Raw genomic sequence first — 25,833 nt, forward strand, 5'->3', positions numbered from 1 at the left:
GGCAACTTGACTCACACGATCTAACACACCATACATTGCATTACGCGAACGTTGACCTTTCGACCAGAATAGAACAGGTGTCCGGTCTTACTGCACAGGTACAATTTCTAATCTGGATATATTTGACTTTGCTTGGGACTGGCAAATTATAGTTGAGTTCTAACAATACTTTTGTACAGTGGTTTGAGATTCGTTTCATTTAGATACTGCAAGCTTCTTCTTATCAGGGCAAACATAGATATAATTTATTTATTAAAACTTTCTCATGGACGTGATCATAAAATTTCAGCTGCGTGTCAATAATGACACCAATGTCTTTTCCCTCCAATGCAAGCTGCAGGGCTTTTTCTTACTCGTTCTAGGTCTTGAGCCCTACTTATATGCATATGCTTACATTTCTCAGGATGAAGTTTCAGCAATCTGTCCTCACTCCATACTGACATCTTCTCCAGATCAGTCTGTAAAATTTCCTGGCCCTTCCTGTCTGTTACAACTCAAAAGATTTTAGTACAATCTGCAAATAAAAATATCTCTAAGTCCACTATGCTGGGCAGGTCGTTGATAATCACAACACCACTTGTCCAATTACAGCTCCCTGAGGAATTCCTGTAGTAACTTCTGTTCAAATAGAACTGACTCCATTTACTTTCTGTTTCCTGTGTGACAGGAAACTGTCTATCTACAGTATCAGTTATTCTGTAATCTCGTTGTGTTAAAGATAATCTTCTAAACTGGTTTCAAATATTTTAGAAAACAGAGTTTCAACTGAATATTATATATCAACCTGTTCGGGCAGGAGTTTCACAAGGTTCTGTTATTGTTTTTAATATATATAAATGATATTGTTGCATGCATTTCCAACAAAATCAAATCATTTGCTGATGACACCTCACTTTATGGTAATGTGATAGTAATCCTGTGGAATTGGCACAGAATCACTCTGATGACCAACATTAAACACTGTGGGCCGAGAAATCGGATATCGAATTTAACCCTCATAAAACCGAATCTGTAATTTTCTTCAGAAAAACCGATTAAAACAACCCTATCACAACGTTTTACGATGAACCAATAACCGACACATATGTAACATATAACAGTCGGTAAACTACATACACATCTGGTTCCAATTCTAAGTGATGAAGCTAAATGGAACTTGGACGTATGTAACATATACCAGTCGGTTAACTACATACACATCTGGGTCTAACACTAAGTGATGAAGCTAAATGGAACTCGCACATATGTAACATAAAACAGTCGGTAAACTACATACACAGCTGGGTCTAACACTAAGTGATGAAGCTAAATGGAAATCACATATATCTGATACATATAAAAAATATCTTCGAAAAGAATAAATACATTAAGGTCATTGAAAAATAAAATTGATAGAAATATACATCCTACATAAGACCAATTATTTAGTGTGCCATTGTTGTGTGGGACAATTGTACACTGGCTCAGAAAAATCGATTACAATCGATACAACTAGATGCTGCAAGATCAATTAAATGTTTACATAGAGGAACACCTCATGAACATGTATACAAGGAATTAGGACGGAAATCTTAACGTAAAAAACACTGAATAATGAAATAAAAGAAATACTGTTACCATATGTTCATGATGATATTCAAGATAGATAACCGTGATTGATATAAAACATAGCTAGACAGCCTAGAAGTTTTTATTCATTGTTCACTCATGTTGATGTAACGAGGAAGTAACTTTTGTTGAATAAACTAAGTAATTTCATATTGATGTAACCCTACCATGAATTTATATGTATTTATTGGTTAAGTTGACCAAATATCTCTACTTGATAGTCAATCACATATGAATATCAGTAAAACATGTACGTTGCATAATATTTAATATCATTAGTGTATTGGTCTTAGTAATTTAATTACCCTTTTGTAAAATAGTTGCTATGTATGTAAATGTAATTGATCTACTGTGTACTGTGCATACGTTAGTCACTATTACGTGTGTGGAATATCAATATATATTAAGGTACTGTGCATACGTTAGTTACTGTTACGTGTGTGGAGTATAAATATGTATTAAGGTACTATGCATACGTTAGTCACTATTTCGTGTGTGGAATATCAATATATATTAAGGTACTGTGCATACGTTAGTTACTGTTACGTGTGTGGAGTATACATATGTATTAAGGTACTATGCATACGTTAGTCCCTATTTCGTGTGTGGAATATCAATATATATTAAGATACTGTGCATACGTTAGTCACTGTTACGTGTGTGGAGTATACATATGTATTAAGGTACTGTGCATACGTTAGTCACTATTTCGTGTGTGGAATATCAATATATATTAAGGTACTGTGCATACGTTAGTCACTGTTACGTGTGTGGAGTATAAATATGTATTAAGGTACTGTGCATACGTTAGTCACTATTTCGTGTGTGGAATATAAATATGTATTAAGGTACTACGCACACGTCAGTCACTATTATGTGTGTGGAATATAGATATATTATAAAGCGTTAAAATATGGTATAGCATTTAATATAACTGGGTTGGAATGTAAACACCCGACAACTTGGTTTTTCTTCAAGCTCTCGTTTTTTCTATGAAATCATATTTCAAACCCCATACAAAGACAATACAATCATTTAGAATACACAAAATAAATCAAGGGACATAACTCCCACACTTTACAATTCCACAAACTTATGCATATCACTTCATTTAAAAGACATACATCTATGTCATATATTCAAGAATATTAATAATAACATTGCTTATTCAAATATATGTTACAGAGGTGATTTATATATCTTACAACAGAGATAAGTATAGTTGGACTTAAATTCTGCGGACAGGCATACAGTTATACATTTTATTGCTACGTACGTAATATGTATTGGTGTTGTATACCGTTCGACTGTGTGCTGACTAGCTGTCAATAGTGCTGCTAGAGGTCACACTAACACACTATATTTAACTCACTTTGTTGGTATCCTAGGAGTTTTTGACCGACCATTTATACAAACTTGATTCCCATTCACTCCAGTGCTTCAGACTAAATATGTGCTCTATTTCCCCTCTTAGGCCCCGTCCCTCCCGCACAGGGGGACTGAGACTACCGATTCGTACAAAATTAATTACACTTCACCAAGAATGCATCAGACAAAATTTGGGCAAGATTGAATCATACATGCAATATCCGTTCAGTCGTTCATGACAAATAGAGACTTGTAGGAAAAGTTGACAGGTGGATGAAAGACGACAGACGCTGCAACATCCCTATAGCTCACTTGGCCCTTTAAGCCAGGTGAGCTAAAATGACATAAACACGAGAAAATCAACAATGATATAACACTCACTTCGCCGTTACACAGTAGCAGCGAGATCCTTCTATGTCAGTCAATTACCTCCATATTTTCCAACATCAACAAAAGCAGCTTTTCACCAATCTATTTGTTTTCGATATTTCTGTTGCTATTGTGAATGTTCCATTTCTAAATAACAACACACCTACTTACCGAAACTATGATATGAAATTGAGAGTGCTTTGATGTTCGTATGTATGTTCCATTGTCGTTTAACCTTGTTCTTATTTTGGAAGATGTACATGACAGGTGTCGTTGATGCTGAATATGCATGCCCTTCCGGAACACATGGTCTTAGTATTCTTGTTTTTCTTCAGGTGCTGCCGTGTAAATCTTCTTATTTTGGTAGTTTCATTTGATTTTAGTTCGAGTTAATATTCAGTTGACCTGGCGATCTTTTCTTTGTTGTTGATTTTGAGTAGACTCATCACCCCAACCGCCGCCCCTCCTCCTTCTCCCTGTTCGACTCACCATCACAGAAAATTTGTGTATACATCTGTTAGATTTTACCTAGTAGATCACCTGAAAATTACAACACTTGACGAATTTAATAAGAAACAGCGACTTTTTACAGCAATATTTTAGAGACCAAACTATAAACAATGAGTTTTAAGTACGAACGGTTAACGTTTCCTCATAGGAAATTGTGTGTGAGACAAAATATTATATTTTCCGCTCATACATGCATACTCATAAATTAATTTATCAATCTTTTATCTGTTTTACGCCGATGGCCTATCTATACGAACTCGTTCAATACACTTAAAAGATAGTCTTGTGTTGTAACAAATCACATCCATAAAATTTTTGATACTTTCGAAGTTTTTTGTTGACCATTCTCTCACTATTTCCTCCACACTGCTTTGTTTTTCCTTGAGTGTGCATAGCCACACAACCAAGTACCTCTTTGAACTGAGTTTTTTTTAAAGATTTTATGTGTGTAACAGGTTTCTTTGAGAAATTTTAACCACAATCAAAGTAACAAGCCCTGTTTTGTATTTGTTATCTTAATCTGTTCTAGTTTTTATTGCACTAACTGACGCATTGAAACCTTTGTTACCCTGTCTGAAACTGACACTTTCATTGCTGAATATAGTGTCGTTCAAAGTAGGAGTTTTATGACGAAGATACACAGTAGGGATGATAAGTATTGAGAAACCATAGTCGTTGCATTTATGTCGATATGGAGGGTCAATTAGTACACAACAGTAATATTTGAAGATCAGTAACTGAAAAGATTTGAAACTTTCCAAGACCAGGAGTTTAATTAAATAGTCATCGCAAAGTGTTTCTGATCTGATCTGATCTTTATAACAACACAATCTTACACAAACAGCTCAGAATTTATTCCCTACCAAAGCCACAATCCACTTTGGGATGTATATAAAACCCGGTATTAACCTTCCTATCCATTGTGTCTTTGGAGAGAGCATCATGGCTTCCCTCAGGTTCCGGAAAGATATCCTCTCCTTACCTTAAATAGATAAAGATATACACTATATTAATCAATGTGTTGGGTTATCTGTTGATTAGTATACAAGCTAATATACATATCGCATTCACTAATAAGTTCGAATCTAGAGCCTCACTACTTGGGATTCTGTATTGACTTGGACTAAGTCTCTCTCTATCAGAGCCCCAGTACTTGGGATTCTGTATTGACTAAGTCTCTTCTATCAGAGCCCCAGTACTGGGGATTCTGTATTGACTTGGACTAAGTCTCTCTCTATCAGAGCCTCAGTACTGGGGATTCTGTATTGACTTGGACTAAGTCTCTCTCTATCAGAGCCCCAGTACTTGGGATTCTGTATTGACTTGGGCTAAGTCTCTTCTATCAGAGCCCCAGTACTTGGGATTCTGTATTGACTTGGGCTAGGTCTCTCTCTATCAGAGCCCCAGTACTTGGGATTCTGTATTGACTAAGTCTCTTCTGTCAGAGCCCCAGTACTTGGGATTCTGTATTGACTTGGACTAAGTCTCTCTCTATCAGAGCCTCAGTACTGGGGATTCTGTATTGACTTGGACTAAGTCTCTCTCTATCAGAGCCCCAGTACTTGGGATTCTGTATTGACTTGGGCTTAGTCTCTTCTATCAGAGCCCCAGTACTGGGGATTCTGTATTGACTTGGACTAAGTCTCTCTCTATCAGAGCCTCAGTACTGGGGATTCTGTATTGACTTGGACTAAGTCTCTCTCTATCAGAGCCCCAGTACTTGGGATTCTGTATTGACTTGGGCTTAGTCTCCTCTATCAGAGCCCCAGTACTTGGGATTCTGTATTGACTTGGGCTAAGTCTCTCTCTATCAGAGCCCCAGTACTTGGGATTCTGTATTGACTTGGGCTAAGTCTCTTCTATCAGAGCCCCAGTACTTGGGATTCTGTATTGACTTGGGCTAAGTCTCTCTCTATCAGAGCCCCAGTACTTGGGATTCTGTATTGACTAAGTCTCTTCTGTCAGAGCCCCAGTTCTTGGGATTCTGTATTGACTTGGGCTTAGTCTCTTCTATCAGAGCCCCAGTACTTGGGATTCTGTATTGACTTGGACTAAGTCTCTCTCTATCAGAGCCCCAGTACTTGGGATGCTGTATTGACTTGGACTATGTCTCTCTCTATCAGAGCCCCAGTACTGGGGATTCTGTATTGACTTGGGCTAAGTCTCTCTCTATCAGAGCCCCAGTACTTGGGATTCTGTATTGACTAAGTCTCTTCTGTCAGAGCCCCAGTACTTGGGATTCTGTATTGACTTGGACTAAGTCTCTCTCTATCAGAGCCCCAGTACTTGGGATTCTGTATTGACTTGGGCTAAGTCTCTTCTATCAGAGCCCCAGTACTTGGGATTCTGTATTGACTTGGGCTAAGTCTCTCTCTATCAGAGCCCCAGTACTTGGGATTCTGTATTGACTAAGTCTCTTCTGTCAGAGCCCCAGTTCTTGGGATGCTGTATTGACTTGGACTATGTCTCTCTCTATCAGAGCCCCAGTACTTGGGATGCTGTATTGACTTGGACTAAGTCTCTCTCTATCAGAGCCCCAGTACTGGGGATTCTGTATTGACTAAGTCTCTCTCTATCAGAGCCCCAGTACTGGGGATTCTGTATTGACTTGGGCTAAGCATCTCTCTATCAGAGCCCCAGTACTGGGGATTCTGTATTGACTTTGGTTTAGTCTCTCTCTATCATAGCCCCAGTACTTGGGATTCTGTATTAACTAGGGAGGCGTTCATCTCTTTATCTGTCAATCTTTTTCTCCAGACCACAAATGAATTCATATTTTGATTTGAAATCAAACCGAACCAACTCTTAAAGAAGGAATGCACAAGTCAACCTATATTTTACCTCTGATTTGATGTATGGACCTAGTGTGCATAAAACATACCATCAATGTCCTTGAAACCATACTCGTATCCCAGGTCTGCTGACATCAGAATCTTTCCCGTCTTCTTCATGATGTTTGGATCTAAAGGATGATATCAAAAAGCAGTTAAAAGAAATACAAACTGCAGCTAGCAAATGGTTAATCATACTCGGGTTCTTAAATAAAACTTGATTACAAAAATTAAAAAATATATATATCATTGACAGACACGGGGTCAACGATATTATGACACTTTGAGTTTCCGGTCTTGGAAAATTATTAAGGGAAGTTCATTTATAAATGAATTAGTAAGTAGGTCTGGAAAGGTAATCAATAAATGGATAAGCAAGTAGGTCAAGAAAGGTCATTTAATATGTCTGGAAAGGTCATTACTAAATGGATTAGTAAGTAGGCCAGGAAAGTTCACTAACAATTGGATCAACGAATGAGACGATAATAAATTCAGTCTTACCAGATGCTAGGCAGACCAACGCTTTACCAGAGTACTCTATGGACTCTCCAACTTCAAATTACCTCCTGAAATCAACATCACCCTACAAAAACATAACATACTTAAAACTGACACTGCAAGTTGAAAACAGTATATTTTCAAGGTTACATCAGTAATAATTATGCTAATCCAACATCATGTGAAGTTAACCACGAAAATTAATACAAAGTGAAAGTCCGGTGTTATGAGTACGTTTAATATGTAGCAATATTGCAATTGATCAAGAAATAAAGATTTTAGCAAAGATATCGGTAGTCAGCTCTGTTCCATCATAATTCAAGACAATAAATGCCGACAAAGCATGAAATGAAAAAATATTTAGGTGAGTTATATGGCTAACTGACTCCATGTAGCATATTCAACATGTTTCCTGGTTTGCTTTTCAAAAGCATATCATACAGGGCAACTATATCAGAAAGTAGACGAACAAGCAAGGTTCTTACTTGTACTAAACAATGATTAAAAATCACTATAATTAAAACTCACATGGGTGTCTGAGTTACTCTGATTAAGGAACCAGTTAATACGTTCTGTTTTAACTGGTCCAGGCCACAAACTGACCATGGCTACATTGTGTTTCTTCAATTCTATAGCACAATCCACAGCCATTCTATCACACTGCGAAAGAGACAAAAAGGATTATTGTCGTTAGAGATCAGATTCTTAACATTTTCAAAAATTATTTGCATCTGTATCAATAAAACACAATACAAGCAATTAATGCTCATTGATATTTAGTATTACAAGAAGTGACACTATTCTGATTGCAAAAATGTTCTGCTTTAAGTTTCACTGTTTAAACTAATTTATAGTTAGTGTTACGAGCAACACACGTCCCCTGCCATAATTAGCATCTTTCAAGCAAGTTATCATCTAGTAGTCAAATATTTATTGTTAGCAACGGTGACCTTTGTAGTTGACCTTTTGGCCACCAATACAATCCTATCGTAGGTCTCCTAATTACTATATTAAATTTCATCCGAATAGAGCGTCCCTAATCAAGTAATTATCTGCAAATCAAAAATCTATTGTCAGCAACAGTGACCTTTGTGGTTGACCATTTGAGCCCAAACACAATCCTACACTTAGTCTGCAACTAAACTATGATCGGATCAAGGTTCTACCTAACTGGCTATCCCTTACTCAAATTATAATCTGGAAACCATTCATCCACGGACGGACAGACGGACAGACAATGGCAAACACTATTGTACCCTTCGGTTTCATCGGCAGGGACTTAAAAGACAATTTATGTATCACAATGACAATGACGGGTTTTTTATATACTTGTTCACAGTGTTAAATACATACAACTTTTGAAGAGAATCATGAATAAACTTACTGCCTCTTTACCAATACCATATGGCACATTTAAGATGTAAGTAAGTCCCCAAATAGATGATATATTGACAATAAGTCCTTTTTTCCTGGGAACCATCATCCTAGCAGCGTGGGTTGTACACGGGTAATGATTTCTGAAAGCATTGGTCATCTGAATATATTGTTTATATAAGGAATTACACTGAAGTATAGGCTGTTGTTGGTACTTGGCTCGGAGGGTAACAGATCTGCATCTGAATTGTTACAAACAAATCAGTCTTAAAGGATTTTACATAAATGTCGCACAAATAAATAATAGCTTTACATTTCTTGATAAGTTAAACATTTCCCCTAATGAGCCCCACCCAACAGATACAGCTGTGGGGACTTATATCAGTTGTAAATCTCTTGATGTCCAGCAATGCTAATAAGTTATGGATGGTAATCTCAGTGACTTCAAAGATATAATCTGTCCTTGGATGAGACCAGACCCCAGGACAAATTATAAGTTATGGTTGTGTTTTATTTCCTGATGTTCAGCAATGCTATAATTATTCAGTGGGGATCCAAATAAATTGTTGATGGCGCAAAGCAATGATATCAAAAAGAACTAAATCCACCAAGCATGCTTCAGACCAAATATGGACAATATCCTTCAATTACTGAAGAACACAATGGATTTTAAAGAAGTTGACAAATTTTCTCTATCGGGCCCCGCCCCTCTGGCCCCAGGGGGCCAAGACACACCATTCATACAAAACTGATTTTCCTTCACTCAGGCATGCTATTCTCAGTTGTTCATGAATAATTGCAATGTATAGTAAATGTTGACAGACGCCAGGTAAGCTAAAATCTAGATGTGGTGATGCTCTAGCCCCGAAATAAAGTAAAATATAACATATATAATTGCAATGTATAGTAAATGTTGACAGACGCCAAGTAAGCTAAAATCTAGATGTGGTGATGCTCTAGCCCCGAAATAAAGTAAAATATTACATATATTTTCTCATCTGAGCTTCTGCCTCTCATGTTCAATCGGCAGACAAACTTTTATATAATAAATCATGAGGAACTCTGAAGTAATAAGAACAAGTAATCTAGTGAGATAGGTCTTACAGAAAATACAAGTGTCTAGAATTCACATTTATTACAAGATGTTTTTATATTTTCTAATACCATTGTTAATACTAACCGTCGGTATTGTTATTAACTAATGGTCGGTATGGTTGATAATTGATGACCGGTATTGTATGTCAACTAATGACCGGTATTGTTATTAACTAATGGTCAGCATGGTTGATAACTAATGGTCGGTAATATTAATTAGTACTGATCAGTTTTGGTAATGTAGATATTGTTAATATCTAATGGTCGGTATAGTTAATGTAGATATTGTTAATATCTAATGGTCGGTATAGTTAATGTAGATATTGTTAATATCTAATGGTCGGTATAGTTAATGTAGATATTGTTAATAATTAATGGTCGTTTTTGTTTCTCTTGAATTTAAGAAGATGCTACTTGACGGTATCTTCTATAACGAGATACTTTGTCATAAACCCCACTCTAGTATTGTTTCTTATTGTTATTACAAGATTAAATGGTAATGATACAAGAACAGCAATACAGAATTAGTCTCTGCTACCATCTTATGGTTCGTTTTAACTTCTACACTACCAATCAAACAACAAGTCATTAACTTGGGGGACAAAAGGGAGATATGCATTAAATTTGATTTGAGTCATTGTTTTTTCATTGATATAGTTGACTCTTACGATCATCAGTGACAAAAATTACCGCAGTCCAACATTGTTGACAGTATCCCACATGTCCTTTGGGAGCTCCCAAAAAGGCACATTCAAATTGTCGAAGATGACCTGTAAAAATAAGGGAGCAGGTTGTTAATTAATGGTTGTTCGATGTTACAGGTAAAACAGAAATATTCAGATTGTTTGGTGTGATAGGTAAGACATACCTCAGCAGGTTTTTCGGTGCAATAGGTAAGATATGTTTCTGTATGACAGGTGAGACACACCTAAGCAGATTGTTTCGGTATGACAGGTGAGACTCACCTAAGTAGATTGTTCGGTTTGACAGGTGAGACACACCTAAGCAGATTGTTCGGTTTGACAGGTGAGACACACCTAAGCTGATTGTTTCGGTATGACAGTTAGACATACCTAAGCTGATTGTTTCGGTATGACAGTTAGACACACCTAAGTAGATTGTTCGGTTTGATAGGTGAGACACACCTAAGCAGATTGTTTCGGTATGACAGGTGAGACATATACCTAAGCTGATTGTTTCGGTATGACAGGTGAGATATACCTAAGCTGATTGTTTCGGTATGACAGGTGAGACATACCTAAGCTGATTGTTTCGGTATGACAGGTGAGACATACCTAAGCTGAATGTTTCGGTATGACAGGTGAGACATATACCTAAGCTGATTGTTTCGGTATGATAGGTGAGACATACCTAAGCTGATTGATAGGTTTGACAGGTTAGACATACCTTGACAGCGTTGTAGGCGTTATTGACGAGGATATCCAACTGACCATCCTGCTCCCTCTTGACTTTGTCAAAAAGCTGTTTTACTTCTCCATCTTTTGTGTGGTCACATTGTACAGGAATACACTTCCCTCCCCTCTCTTCTATCTGTAATTTTTATAAAGTGGTCACATTGCAGAGGTATACAATTCTCTCCCTTACCAGTAATATTTATATAGTGGTCACATTGTACAGGTAAACACTTCCCTCCCCTCTCTTCTATCTGTAATTTTTATAAAGTGGTCACATTGCAGAGGTATACAATTCTCTCCCTTACCAGTAATATTTATATAGTGGTCACATTGTACAGGTAAACACTTCCCTCCTCTCTCTTCTATCTGTAATTTTTATAAAGTGGTCACATTGCAGAGGTATACACTTCTCTCCCTTACCAGTAATATTTATATAGTGGTCCCATTGTACAGGTATATATTTCCCTCTCCTCTACCTGTGATATCTATATAGTGGTCCCATTGTACAGGTATATATTTCCCTCTCCTCTACCTGTGATATCTATATAGTGGTCACATTGCAGAGGTATACACTTCTCTCCCTTACCAGTAATATTTATATAGTGGTCCCATTGTACAGGTATACATTTCCCTCTCCTCTACCTGTGATATTTATATAGTGGTCACATTGTACAGGTATACATTTCCCTCTCCTCTACCTGTGATATTTATATAGTGGTCACATTGTTCAGGTATACATTTCCTCTCCTCTACCTGTGATATTTATATAGTGGTCACATTGTACAGGTATTCATTTCCCTCTCCTCTACCTGTGATATTTATATAGTGGTCACATTGTACAGGTATACATTTCCCACTCCTCTACCTGTGATATTTATACAGCGGTCACATTGTACAGATATACACTTCCTCTCCTCTACCAGTATTATCTATATAGTGCTCACATTTTACATTTATGTAGTGGTCGTATCATGAAGGTAAAAACTTCCCTCACATCCCTTCTATCTGAAATACTTATATAGTGGTCACATTGTACATTTATTACTTCATTCTTCTCCACTAATAATATATATATACAGCGGATACGTTATACAGGTAAACAGTCTCCTCTCCTCTACCTTTAACATCTGTATAATGGTCATATCTACCTATACTATCTATATAGTGGTCATCCCTACCTGTAATATCTATATAGTGGTCATATCTACCTTTCATATCTATATAGTGGTTATATCCAACTTTAATATCTATATAATTGTCATCTCTACCTGTAATATCTATATAGTGGTCATCTCTACCTGTAATATCTATATAGTGGTATAATATCTATATAGTGGTCATTTCTACCTATAATATCTATATAGTTGTCATCTCTACCTGTAATATCTATATAGTGGTCATCTCTACTTATAATATCTATATAGTGGTCATTTCTACCTGTAATATCTATATAGTGGTCATATCTACCTTTCATATCTATATAGTGGTTATATCTAACTTTAATATCTATATAATTGTCATCTCTACCTGTAATATCTACATAGTGGTCATCTCTACCTGTAATATCTATAAAGTTGCCATCTCTACCTGTTATATCTATATAGCGGTCATCTCTACCTGTAATATCTATATAGTTGCCATCTCTACCCGTAATATCTATATAGTGGTCATATCTACCTATAATATCTATATAGTGGTCATTTCTACCTGTAATATCTATATAGTGGTTATATCTAACTTTAATATCTATATAATTGTCATCTCTACCTGTAATATCTACATAGTGGTCATCTCTACCTGTAATATCTATAAAGTTGCCATCTCTACCTGTTATATCTATATAGCGGTCATCTCTACCTGTAATATCTATATAGTTGCCATCTCTACCCGTAATATCTATATGGTGGTCACATTGTACAGGTATACATTTCCCTCTCCTCTATCTGTGATATTTATATAGTGGTCATCTTTACCTCTAATATCTATATAGTGGTCACATTGTACAAGTATACACTTCCTCTCCTCTACCTGTGATATTTATATAGTGGTCACATTGTACAGGTATATATTTCCCTCTCCTTTACCTGTGATATTTATATAGTGGTCACATTGTTCAGGTATACATTTCCCTCTCCTTTACCTATAAGATTTACATAGTGGATCCCTTTGCTTTCAGTGCAGCTTGCCGCGACTGCAAGTAATATATGTCTTGAAAAAAATGATGTATTATCACTGAAGGAAAATTACTACTTACCTGTGTGGCCGTTTCACAAAGTGACCCACCTACTACGCTGTCATTGGCAGTTGCTAATGTTCTACCTGTAAAATATTTCTGACTCATTAACTGCAAAGTTTTGTATTCCCACGGGGCTTACTAGGGTCATCTTTATTGTCTCTAGTTTCTTTCCGTCATTCAATTTCGACTAATTTTATTTTTCTAAAACAGTGAGATGGGCTCCTTTATCGACAATCAAAATAACAGAGAAAATATGTTCCAGTTTCAATCAATTAAAAAGTTATATTCTAAATTGGATTATGTACAATAAGTGGCACATTTCCGATTAAACACAGACACATGATTAAATGTTACAGTCACAGTCTATTGCTGGAGAAAATGTGGAATGTTATATAGATATTGTTTGTTACTTAAGGTACCATACATACCGTTATACATACAACATATGTAGATTTGTATCCCAAGTTGCTAGGTTAATCATTAAGTTCTATCCTCTATTCTTACCCGAGCTGAGCTGCTAATTTAGATATCAGGTTTCCTTTTCTGCCCTACCCGTACCCAAGTTGCCAATTTAACTATCAGGTTTCTTCATTCTGTCCTAGCCGTATCCGGGCTGCTGCTTTTACTACCAATCTGTGCTAGCTTTACTATCCAGTTCAGTTTTTTCTTCTACCGTTTCCCAGCTATCCAGCTATAAAGTTATGTTATACACTAACCCAACTATTCACTATAAAGTTATGTTATACACTAACCAACCATCCAGCTATGAAATTATGTTATACACTAACCAACCATCCAGCTATAAAGTTATGTCATGTGCTAACCCAACCATTCACTATAAAGTTATGTTCTACACTAACCAAAACATCCAGCTATAAAGTTGTGTTATACACTAACCAAACCATCCAGCTATAAAGTTATATTAAACACTAACCAAACCATCCAGCTATAAAGTTATGTTCTACACTAACCAAACCATCCAGCTATAAAGTTGTGTTCTACACTAACCAAACCATCCAGCTATAAAGTTATGTTATACACTAACCAACCCTCCAGCTATAAAGTTATGTTCTACACTAACCAAACCATCCAGCTATAAAGTTGTGTTCTACACTAACCAAACCATCCAGCTATAAAGTTATGTTATACACTAACCAAACCATCCAGCTATTAAGGTATGTTCTACACTAGTTCAACCATCCAGATATAAAGTTATCTACACTATCAACCATCCAGATATAAAGTTGTGTTATACACTAACCAAACCATCCAGCTATAAAGTTATATTAAACACTAACCAAACCATCCAGCTATAAAGTTGTGTTCTACACTAACCAACCATTCACTATAAAGTTATGTTCTACACTAGCTCAACCATCCAGCTATAAAGTTATGTTATAAAGTTGTGTTCTACACTAACCAACCATTCACTATAAAGTTATGTTCTACACTAGCTCAACCATCCAGCTATAAAGTTATGTTATACACTAACCAACCCTCCAGCTATAAAGTTATGTTATACACTAGCTCAACCATCCAGATATAAAGTTGTGTTATACACTAACCAACCATCCATCTATAAAGTTATGTTATACACTAACCAACCCTCCAGCTATAAAGTTATGTTCTACACTAGTTCAACCATCCAGATATAAAGTTATGTTATACACTAGCTCAACCATCCAGATATAAAGTTATGTTATACACTAACCAAAACATCCAGCTATAAAGTTATGTTATACACTAACCAACCATCCAGCTATAAAGTTATGTTCTACACTAACCAAACCATCCAGCTATAAAGTTATGTTCTACACTAACCAAACCATCCAGCTATAAAGTTATGTTCCACACTAACCAAACCATCCAGCTATAAAGTTATGTTCTACACTAACCAACCATTCACTATAAAGTTATGTTCTACACTAACCAAACCATCCAGCTATGAAATTATGTTATACACTAACCAACCATCCAGATATAAAGTTATGTTATACACTAACCAACCCTCCAGCTATAAAGTTATGTTATACACTAGCTCAACCATCCAGATATAAAGTTGTGTTCTACACTAACCAAACCATCCAGCTATAAAGTTATATTAAACACTAACCAAACCATCCAGCTATAAAGTTATGTTCTACACTAACCAAACCATCCAGCTATAAAGTTGTGTTCTACACTAACCAAACCATCCAGCTATAAAGTTATGTTATACACTAACCAAACCATCCAGCTATTAAGGTATGTTCTACACTAGTTCAACCATCCAGATATAAAGTTATGTTCTACACTAGCTCAACCATCCAGCTATAAAGTTATGTTATACACTAACCAAACCATCCAGCTATAAAGTTATGTTATACACTAACCAACCCTCCAGCTATAAAGTTATGTTCTACACTAGCTCAACCATCCAGACATTAAGTTATGTTATACACTAACCAACCCTCCAGCTATAAAGTTATGTTCTACACTAGCTCAACCATCCAGACATTAAGTTATGTTATACACTAACCAAACCATCCAGCTATAAAGTTATGTTCTACACTAGTTCAACCATCCAGCTATAAAGTTATGTTATACACTAACCAAACCATCCAGCTATAAAGTTATGTTATACACTAACCAACCATCCAGCTATAAAGTTATGTTATACACTAACCAAACCATCCAGCTATAAAGTTATGTTCTACACTAACCAAACCATCCAGCTATAAAGTTATGTTCTACACTAACCAAACCATCCAGCTATGAAATTATGTTATACACTAACCAACCATCCAGATATAAAGTTATGTTATACACTAACCAACCCTCCAGCTATAAAGTTATGTTATACACTAGCTCAACCATCCAGATATAAAGTTGTGTTCTACACTAACCAAACCATCCAGCTATAAAGTTATGTTATACACTAGCTCAACCATCCAGATATAAAGTTGTGTTCTACACTAACCAACCATTCACTATAAAGTTATGTTCTACACTAGCTCAACCATCCAGCTATAAAGTTATGTTATACACTAACCAACCCTCCAGCTATAAAGTTATGTTATACACTAGCTCAACCATCCAGATATAAAGTTGTGTTATACACTAACCAACCATCCATCTATAAAGTTATGTTATACACTAACCAACCCTCCAGCTATAAAGTTATGTTCTACACTAGTTCAACCATCCAGATATAAAGTTATGTTATACACTAGCTCAACCATCCAGATATAAAGTTATGTTCTACACTAACCAAACCATCCAGCTATAAAGTTATGTTCTACACTAACCAAACCATCCAGCTATAAAGTTATGTTCTACACTAACCAAACCATCCAGCTATAAAGTTATGTTATACACTAGCTCAACCATCCAGATATAAAGTTATGTTCTACACTAACCAAACCATCCAGATATAAAGTTATGTTCCACACTAACCAAACCATCCAGCTATAAAGTTATGTTCTACACTAACCAACCATTCACTATAAAGTTATGTTCTACACTAACCAAACCATCCAGATATAAAGTTATGTTATACACTAACCAACCCTCCAGCTATAAAGTTATGTTATACACTAGCTCAACCATCCAGATATAAAGTTGTGTTCTACACTAACCAAACCATCCAGCTATAAAGTTATGTTATACACTAGCTCAACCATCCAGATATAAAGTTGTGTTCTACACTAACCAACCATTCACTATAAAGTTATGTTCTACACTAGCTCAACCATCCAGCTATAAAGTTATGTTATACACTAACCAACCCTCCAGCTATAAAGTTATGTTATACACTAGCTCAACCATCCAGATATAAAGTTGTGTTATACACTAACCAACCATCCATCTATAAAGTTATGTTATACACTAACCAACCCTCCAGCTATAAAGTTATGTTCTACACTAGTTCAACCATCCAGATATAAAGTTATGTTCTACACTAGCTCAACCATCCAGATATAAAGTTATGTTATACACTAGCTCAACCATCCAGATATAAAGTTGTGTTATACACTAACCAACCCTCCAGCTATAAAGTTATGTTATACACTAGCTCAACCATCCAGCTATAAAGTTGTGTTATACACTAACCAACCATTCACTATAAAGTTATGTTATACACTAACCCAACCATTCACTATAAAGTTGTGTTCTACACTAGCTAAACCATCCAGATATAAAGTTATGTTATACACTAACCAACCATCCAGCTATAAAGTTATGTTCTACACTAGCTCAACCATCCAGATATAAAGTTATGTTATACACTAGCTCAACCATCCAGATATAAAGTTGTGTTATACACTAACCAACCATTCACTATAAAGTTATGTTATACACTAACCCAACCATTCACTATAAAGTTATGTTATACACTAACCCAACCATTCACTATAAAGTTATGTTATACACTAGCTCAACCATCCAGCTATAAAGTTATGTTATACACTAACCAACCCTCCAGCTATAAAGTTATGTTCTACACTAGTTCACCCATCCAGATATAAAGTTATGTTATACACTAGCTCAACCATCCAGATATAAAGTTGTGTTATACACTAACCAACCCTCCAGCTATAAAGTTATGTTCTACACTAGCTCAACCATCCAGATATAAAGTTATGTTATACACTAGCTCAACCATCCAGATATAAAGTTGTGTTATACACTAACCAACCATCCATCTATAAAGTTATGTTATACACTAACCAACCCTCCAGCTATAAAGTTATGTTATACACTAGCTCAACCATCCAGCTATAAAGTTGTGTTATACACTAACCAACCATCCAGCTATAAAGTTGTGTTATACACTAACCCAACCATCCAGCTATGAAATTATGTTAAACACTAACCAAAACATCCAGCTATAAAGTTGTGTTCTACACTAGCTCAACCATCCAGACATTAAGTTATGTTATACACTAACCAAACCATCCAGCTATAAAGTTATGTTATACACTAACCATACCATCCAGCTATTAAGTTATGTTATACACTAACCAAACCATCCAGCTATAAAGTTATGTTCCACACTAACCAAACCATCCAGCTATAAAGTTATGCTCTACACTAACCAACCATTCACTATAAAGTTATGTTCTACACTAGCTCAACCATCCAGCTATAAAGTTATGTTATACACTAACCAAACCATCCAGCTATAAAGTTATGTTATACACTAACCAACCCTCCAGCTATAAAGTTATGTTCTACACTAACCAACCATCCAGCTATAAAGTTATGTTATACACTAACCAAACCATCCAGCTGTATGTTCTTTGTGACAGGACCCTTTTTATGGTACCAAATGCTTCGACCATGTGACCTTGACCGTGACCTTTGACTTACATTTGAAACATTTCAACACTGGCCATGACTGAGGTAGGACTTTCATATGTGTGTTCCTAGTAACAATACCTTTTTGTGGTTTGACCATGTGATTTTAATTTTGTTGCATCCGGGGGCATCTCGCTAGGTCTACCCTAACTAATCATCAAGCTGTAGATTTCTGTTCTACCCTAACTGACCACCCAGCTGTAGATTTCTGCTCTTCCCTAACTGACTACCCAGCTGAAGATATCTGCTCTACCCTAACTGACCACCCAGCTGTAGAGTTCTGTTCTACCCTAACCCGACCACCCATGTAAATTCCTGATCTACCCTAACCGAACACCCAGCTGTAAATTCCTGATCTACCCTAACCGAACACCCAGCTGTAAATTTCTGATCTACCCTAACCCGACCACCCAGCTGTAAATTTCTGAGCTACCCTAACTGACCAGCTAGTTGTAGATTCCTGATCTACCATAACCCGACCATTCAGCTGTAAATTTCTGATCTACACTAACTGACCATCCAGCTGTGGATTCTGTTCTACCCTAACTGACCAGCTAGCTGTAGATTTCTGTTCTACCCTAACCCGACCATCCAGATGTAGATTCTGTTCTACCCTAACTGACCAGCTAGTTGTAGATTTCTGTTCTACATTAACCGACAGTCCACTTGTAGATTTCTACCCTTACCCGAGCTGTGATCTGAAATACACCGATCTTTTCTCTAAAAAAGCCATGCACATACCCTCTAAGATTCAATACGTTATGACAGAAACCCTTCCCAATACTTTGAATGATTCAAATCAAACTATGTTTTTAGTATATAGACACAACTTCACGAGCTATGAGTCTACAATGGTATATGCCCTTTCGAATTCCATAGAACTGGAAATCAAAGACACAATACACTCTTCTACAGAAGCTGCTCATTTGGATATTTCCCTACAACGAAACCAACATGGACAGCTGACCACCAAGCAGTATGATAAAACGGATAATTTCAATTTTCCTATTGTGAATTTTCCATTTCTGGATGGCAATACCCAGCATCCCTAATCTATGATGCTTTCATGTTGCAGTTGATTCGATATTTAAGAGTCTGTTGCCATTATCATGATTTTCGTGCAAGAAGTCGTCAACTGACGGACAAACACATAATACAGGGATTCAAAAGATGCAGATTGATTAAAAGCTGTAAAGCTATACCCTTCCCAATCCCTCGGGTGGCTCCGGTCACTATACTTACCTGTGATATAGACAGTAGCCCCAGCCTCTCCCAGCTGTAAAGCTATACCTTTCCCAATCCCTCGGGTGGCTCCGGTCACTATACTTACCTGTGATATAGACAGTAGCGCCAGCCTCTCCAAGCTGTAAAGCTATACCTTTCCCAATCCCTCAAGTGGCGCCGGTCACTATACTTACCTGTGATATAGACAGTAGCTCCAGCCTCTCCCAGCTGTAAAGCTATACCCTTCCCAATCCCTCGGGTGGCTCCGGTTACTATACACACTTTGCCAGCAAGCTTTTTTCCAGTAGAGGCCATCTCCTATGTATGTCAGCAAAATTCAGTGACGTTGAAATTGACCTAGACCCATATAGATATTGTCTTAAAATCAGGCCAAGCAAATGTTACCTTTATTTCATTGAGATTATGTCGAACTCGATAAAATTATCTCTTATTCATATATCCGACAGACTATGCCTACATGTTTCCTGTCCTACATCTTTGCTGAAGAAAGAGTTCAAATATTTTATCATTATTCGACAATGGTCCTCCTCATTTTACTCTACTTTCGCAGTAGTACCATGTTCTTTATTCATTTCCTAATTAGATTAAAATCACTTATCCCTACTGACACTGCTTAGCTTCAGACCTTATCCTAAGGGATCAAGGGACCTTCATTATCAACGTTTAGTAGGTTCACCCCCTAGGAGAATATTCCAGTTAGGATATTTTACAGTTTCCACTTTTTGGTCCAAAGACAATACCTTCGTTTATGCAAAGTCGAATCTTCCTAATCCCGGAAACCCCATACGAAATTTTGATAGCCTTTTATCCATAGAGACGGAGTAGGATTTTATATATCAACGTACTCTTTTATATTGGTGTCTGCTTCTTTACCTCGCTATGTTGATTTTCCTATATTTATATCAACAAAGCTTAACGAATCATTATGCAAAATAAGGTTATAATCCGTCCAAGTGAAATATAACATCAACACCTTCACATGGTTTCCAACACCAGTCATCGTTATTTCCTTTAGGAGCACTTGATGGGTTTTACATCAGGAAACTACAAGTCAGTTATCATGGTGTCGTAGGCTTTATGATAAAGTCTTATCAGGAAAATCATGTTGGAAAGGTTTTTAGAAATATGACCCCTGTGACCTTGGATAGGGATAGATGTCATTTATTTTTGGCAATCTTTGTCGGGCTTCATTCCAGGAACCAAAGCCAAATGAGTTGTTGTTTGCGTGTTCTAAAAAATTAGAGCCGGTGACCTTGAATATATTATAGGTCAATGTCATTTCTTTTAGCAAACGTTGTTAAACTTCATACAAGAATCGTACCAGACGATCTTGATTTTTTCAGGACTTTGTTTTTAGCAAATTGGACTAATTTGCCCCGTGACCTTGAATATGGACCAATGTTAAAAACTTGTAAACCAAGGCACTTTGTTAATCAGAGCATGCTTTAGTATTTTATATAATCTGACTCCAATAATTTTGAATATGGATCAATGTCATTTCTGACACAAAATTCATCCCTGGAGCATAAGAGTAATTTCTTATCGCAAACATAGTCGAGCTTCATGTCATAAATCTACCGGAAAAATACAATAGTTCAAGGCCTTTTGGTTAACAAGAAAAAGTTGCTAAAGTGTTTTAACAAATTTTAAACCTATGGCTCTGTGACCTTGAATGTTGTTCAAAGTCATATCTATTTGTAAACGTTGTTCGGCTTCAACCTAGAAACCTACCATCCATATTGAGAAGAAGCTGTTTAAAGGAAAACGCTTACGCCGGACGGGTGATGAACGCCGTATCCTGGCAAAGGTTCACTATCTAGGCCCTTAAGGCGCAGCTAGTAAAATATCAGATATAATCTGTTTGCCCAGATAGGTCACTACAAAAAGAAACGAATGGTTAGAAAGGTCTAACTATATGTAGGGTAACCTGAAGCGATACTTTTAACAACAAACTATTTTAGAATTGTGAGGGAATGATTTTGACTGGAATGTTACAAAACGGGTAGATGTCCCAGCCTTGTTGTCACAATAGATATCTCAGATACGTATACACCAAACATATAGCTGTTATCTTTGATCGATATTGTAAACTCACCAATGACTTCTTTATCATCAATTGTTCATTTAAAGTTAAAGAAAAAGCTTTAGCAAGTTTTAAAAAAGGTATGTGCATCCACACTAAGCCTGGACGCATATGACCCACATCAGGCCGTCAAGGTGAAACGAAGGGAAGTAACTCTGATAGGTCGGATAAGCGATTGTGCACTTTTAAATATGGGTTACGTTATCGCCAATGGATGAATCTGTAAAGGTACATTTCAGAGGACACACACCTGTTAAAAAATTAACAAACATATTGTTCACATCCCATAGCATGCCTCGACGCTATCATCGTATGTCAAATCTCCCCAATCGGATTCTTTAGGAATGTCCTTCAAAAAGTTAAGATGAAATATAAAAGTACATTATCATACAAGGCCAATAGAACGTAATCTAATTGTAAACAATGCCAGATGTTATTTACATTGGCGATAATAGTGATACACACTTTTGGTAAACTTTGTAATGAATAACTCGATGTTCTGTATACGTATTTTTAGATAAAGAGTTGTCAGGGGCTTGGTCCGCTCTCACCACTGGTGGACTGGTATTTAAGTACCTCCGGGAACGGATCACACCTCCCATGACAACAATAATAAATTAATTAATTAATCAATCAATCAATTAATTAATTGAAATTAATCAATTAATTAATCAAAATAAAAGTAAACATATGTACTTCAGAATCCTCCTTGATGTGAATATTGAATATTAAAGATGAAACTAAATTCAAATGTGTTAAACAAAGTTAAATTATTCAGAAGACAAAAAAAAAAAATAAATAAATAAATAAATAAAAAAAATAAAGACATTTTAACATGAGTGCCTTTTATTGGTACACAGCACATCCTTTTCTGAACAGAAAGTTATTCCCAAACAGAAACATCATTGATGTATAAGGTGTTGCCTTAGTGTTTCTTAACCAAATTATTCAGATCTCCTTCAACATTGATGGGTGTCACAATTTATTGGAATTTCCTTGGAAATTACTTGTTTTATGGATGATTGTATAGAGACGGGACAATCTGTTATGACCAGGCCATTGATTCAAGACGCATTTTATAAAAAAAAAAAATCTGATGGTTTCCCTTTGCCCCAACTTTTCTTACTCGCTTATTGTAATCAAAACAATGTCGTCAGATTTTATACTTCAACGTGTATGGTTGAATATAATTACATGTATTTTTTTTATATTTTATTTCCAACAACTTCATCTAGTGTATTTTAATTTTGAGAACGTCCAGAAAACTAGAGATACATCGACTGACGATATTGTAAGTTGATCATTAAGATTTGTCTAGTCAAACTTTCAAGAAGCTATAGATTTCCACGAAGGCTTCTAAAATTATTTTAAATCTTGATTGGTATAAACTATTTAAAACATTACTGTAATGACTTCCATTGTTCTTTCTGCACTTTAAGTGAGTATATATAGGAATGTTACCTGTAATTATCCTGTATGTTACCTGATTGTCTTATGAATGACTTGCTGGATAATCACTTACTAGATAAATGGGATAGGCTGTAGCGGGAAATGTCTCCATAACACCCTGTATAGACTTGAAAACTACAGCTATGTTTTGAAAGAGCCGGTTAAATTCATGTCGTATTGAAAATACAATTAAAGTAAATCCTACTTTCTCTTTAAAGTGTTTGTTGTTTAAGACCTGTTTTCAGCATTAATATTGATTTTTCTAAGCTCAGTAACGTATAAACATGTTTTTTTTTATTTATATTGTAACAGCTTAGATATTTGAGGTTGTTAACATCTTTAATGATAACACCATGTAATATAGTTGGATCCTGAATCTGTACATTGCTTTTTGTTGTGGTATATGTGATTACAATTGTGCGGAATGCATTTGTAAGTACAGCTTATAGGACCCGGTTTTTTCTACCCACATTAATGGAGGATGTGAGAATGGAGAGATAAGTCTCAAACTGGGCAAAATGTGTGGAAAAGAACAGAACTTTTCTGCTCGTTCATGTCACTTTTTATCACGTCTGTTTGTCTTTTTATTCTAGTCATACGACTCTTTATCTCGTCCGTTCGAGTTTTCATCCGATTCGTACGACTTTTGTTTTATTCGCACGAATTCTAATCTCGTTTGTACGGGTTTTTCAAATCTCGTTAGTTCGAAATAGTCTCTTGTCCGTGCAATATTGCATTTTGTTCGACTTTTTATTTCGTTTGTTCGACTTATTTTCTTATTTGTGAAATTTTAAATCTCATTCGCACAACTTTTTATGTTCCATTTTGTTACCTTGTTCATTCGACTGTGTGTCTTGTGTGAGCTTCTCATCTCATTTGTGAGACTTCTTATCTCAGACGTACATATTTTTATCATTTAATGAAACTTGTGCATGGTTATCAAAGAAGAAATGAAAAGTACACGCAAAACCTTATAAATACGATGATACACAGAGATCCATGAGATTTCTTGTATTTCTCCGACTAGTTCCCTCCATAATGATTTATCCTTTCTTCTAACGAAAGAAAGAAATTTTGATACTACATGTCCCTGAACTAGTTATGCTTCATGTACTACAAATTCCACGAATCTGCATGATTGATACTATCGATAATCTGAATAACTATACTAATCACAACTTGAATGGACTGTTGAAGATAACACGTAGCCAAGTCATATTGCTGGATAGGTTCCAAACTATGAGCAAAGACTTGTGTATACATAACATACATGTATCTGTGGAACGGGTCTTACGCAATACACTCAGAGCACTAAGGTCTAGCGAAGGAGGGCATCGCTAAAAAACAGTTTGTTGAAGGAAGGTCTGACAAAGAAATCCTAGCGAATGAAGACCTAGCGAAGAAAGTGTGTTGAAGGAAGGTCTAACAGAGAAAGAACTAGCGAAGGAGGGCCAAGATAAAGAAAGTGTGTTGAAGGAAGGTCTAACAGAGAAAGGCCCAGCGAAGGATGCCTAGCTAAAGACAGTTTGTTAAAGAAAGTTTGTTTAAGGAAGGTCTAACAGAGAAAGGCCCAGCGAAGGAGGGCCTAGTTAAAAAAGTGCGTTGAAGGAAGGTCTAACAGAGAAAGGCCCCAGCGAAGGAAGGCCTAGTTAAAGACAGTTTGTTGAAGGAAGGTCTAACAGAGAAAGGCCCAGCGAAGGATGCCTAGCTAAAGACAGTTTGTTAAAGAAAGTTTGTTGAAGGAAGGTCTAACAGAGAAAGGCCCAGCGAAGGAGGGCCTAGTTAAAGAAAGTTTGTTGAAGGAAGGTCTAACTGAGAAAGGCCCAGCGAAGGAAGGCCTAGTTAAAGAAAGTTTGTTGAAGGAAGGTCTAACTGAGAAAGGCCCAGCGAAGGAGGGCCTAGTTAAAGAAAGTTTGTTGAAGGAGGGTCTAACTGAGAAAGGCCCAGCGAAGGAGGGCCTAGTTAAAGAAAGTTTGTTGAAGGAGGGTCTAACTGAGAAAGGCCCAGCGAAGGAGGGCCTAGTTAAAGAAAGTTTGTTGAAGGAAGGTCTTACTGAGAAAGGCCCAGCGAAGGAGGGCCTAGTTAAAGAAAGTTTGTTGAAGGAAGGTCTAACTGAGAAAGGCCCAGCGAAGGAGGGCCTAGTTAAAGAAAGTTTGTTGAAGGAGGGTCTAACTGAGAAAGGCCCAGCGAAGGAGGGCCTAGTTAAAGAAAGTTTGTTGAAGGAAGGTGTCTCTTTTAAAGGGCCAGCGACTGATGGCCTAGTTAAAGAAAGTTTGTTGAAGGAAGGTCTTACTGAGAAAGGCCCAGCGAAGGAGGGCCTAGGTAAAGAAAGTTTGTTGAAGGAAGGTCTTACTGAGAAAGGCCCAGCGAAGGAGGGCCTAGGTAAAGAAAGTTTGTTGAAGGAAGGTCTAA

General features: G+C 36.5%; 1 pseudogene; it reads right to left on the minus strand.

Moving 5' to 3' along the window:
• Window positions 1-4,700: 4,700 nt before the first annotated feature.
• LOC132543660 (dehydrogenase/reductase SDR family member 1-like) lies at window positions 4,701-20,183 on the minus strand (annotated as a pseudogene).
• Between the last annotated feature and the right edge of the window lie 5,650 nt (window positions 20,184-25,833).

This window comes from Ylistrum balloti, unplaced genomic scaffold (genome assembly GCF_031769215.1).
Source record: "Ylistrum balloti isolate Yb309-2 unplaced genomic scaffold, AGI_CSIRO_Ybal_v1 Utg369760, whole genome shotgun sequence".
In the NCBI taxonomy this organism is placed as follows: Eukaryota; Metazoa; Mollusca; class Bivalvia; order Pectinida; family Pectinidae; genus Ylistrum; species Ylistrum balloti.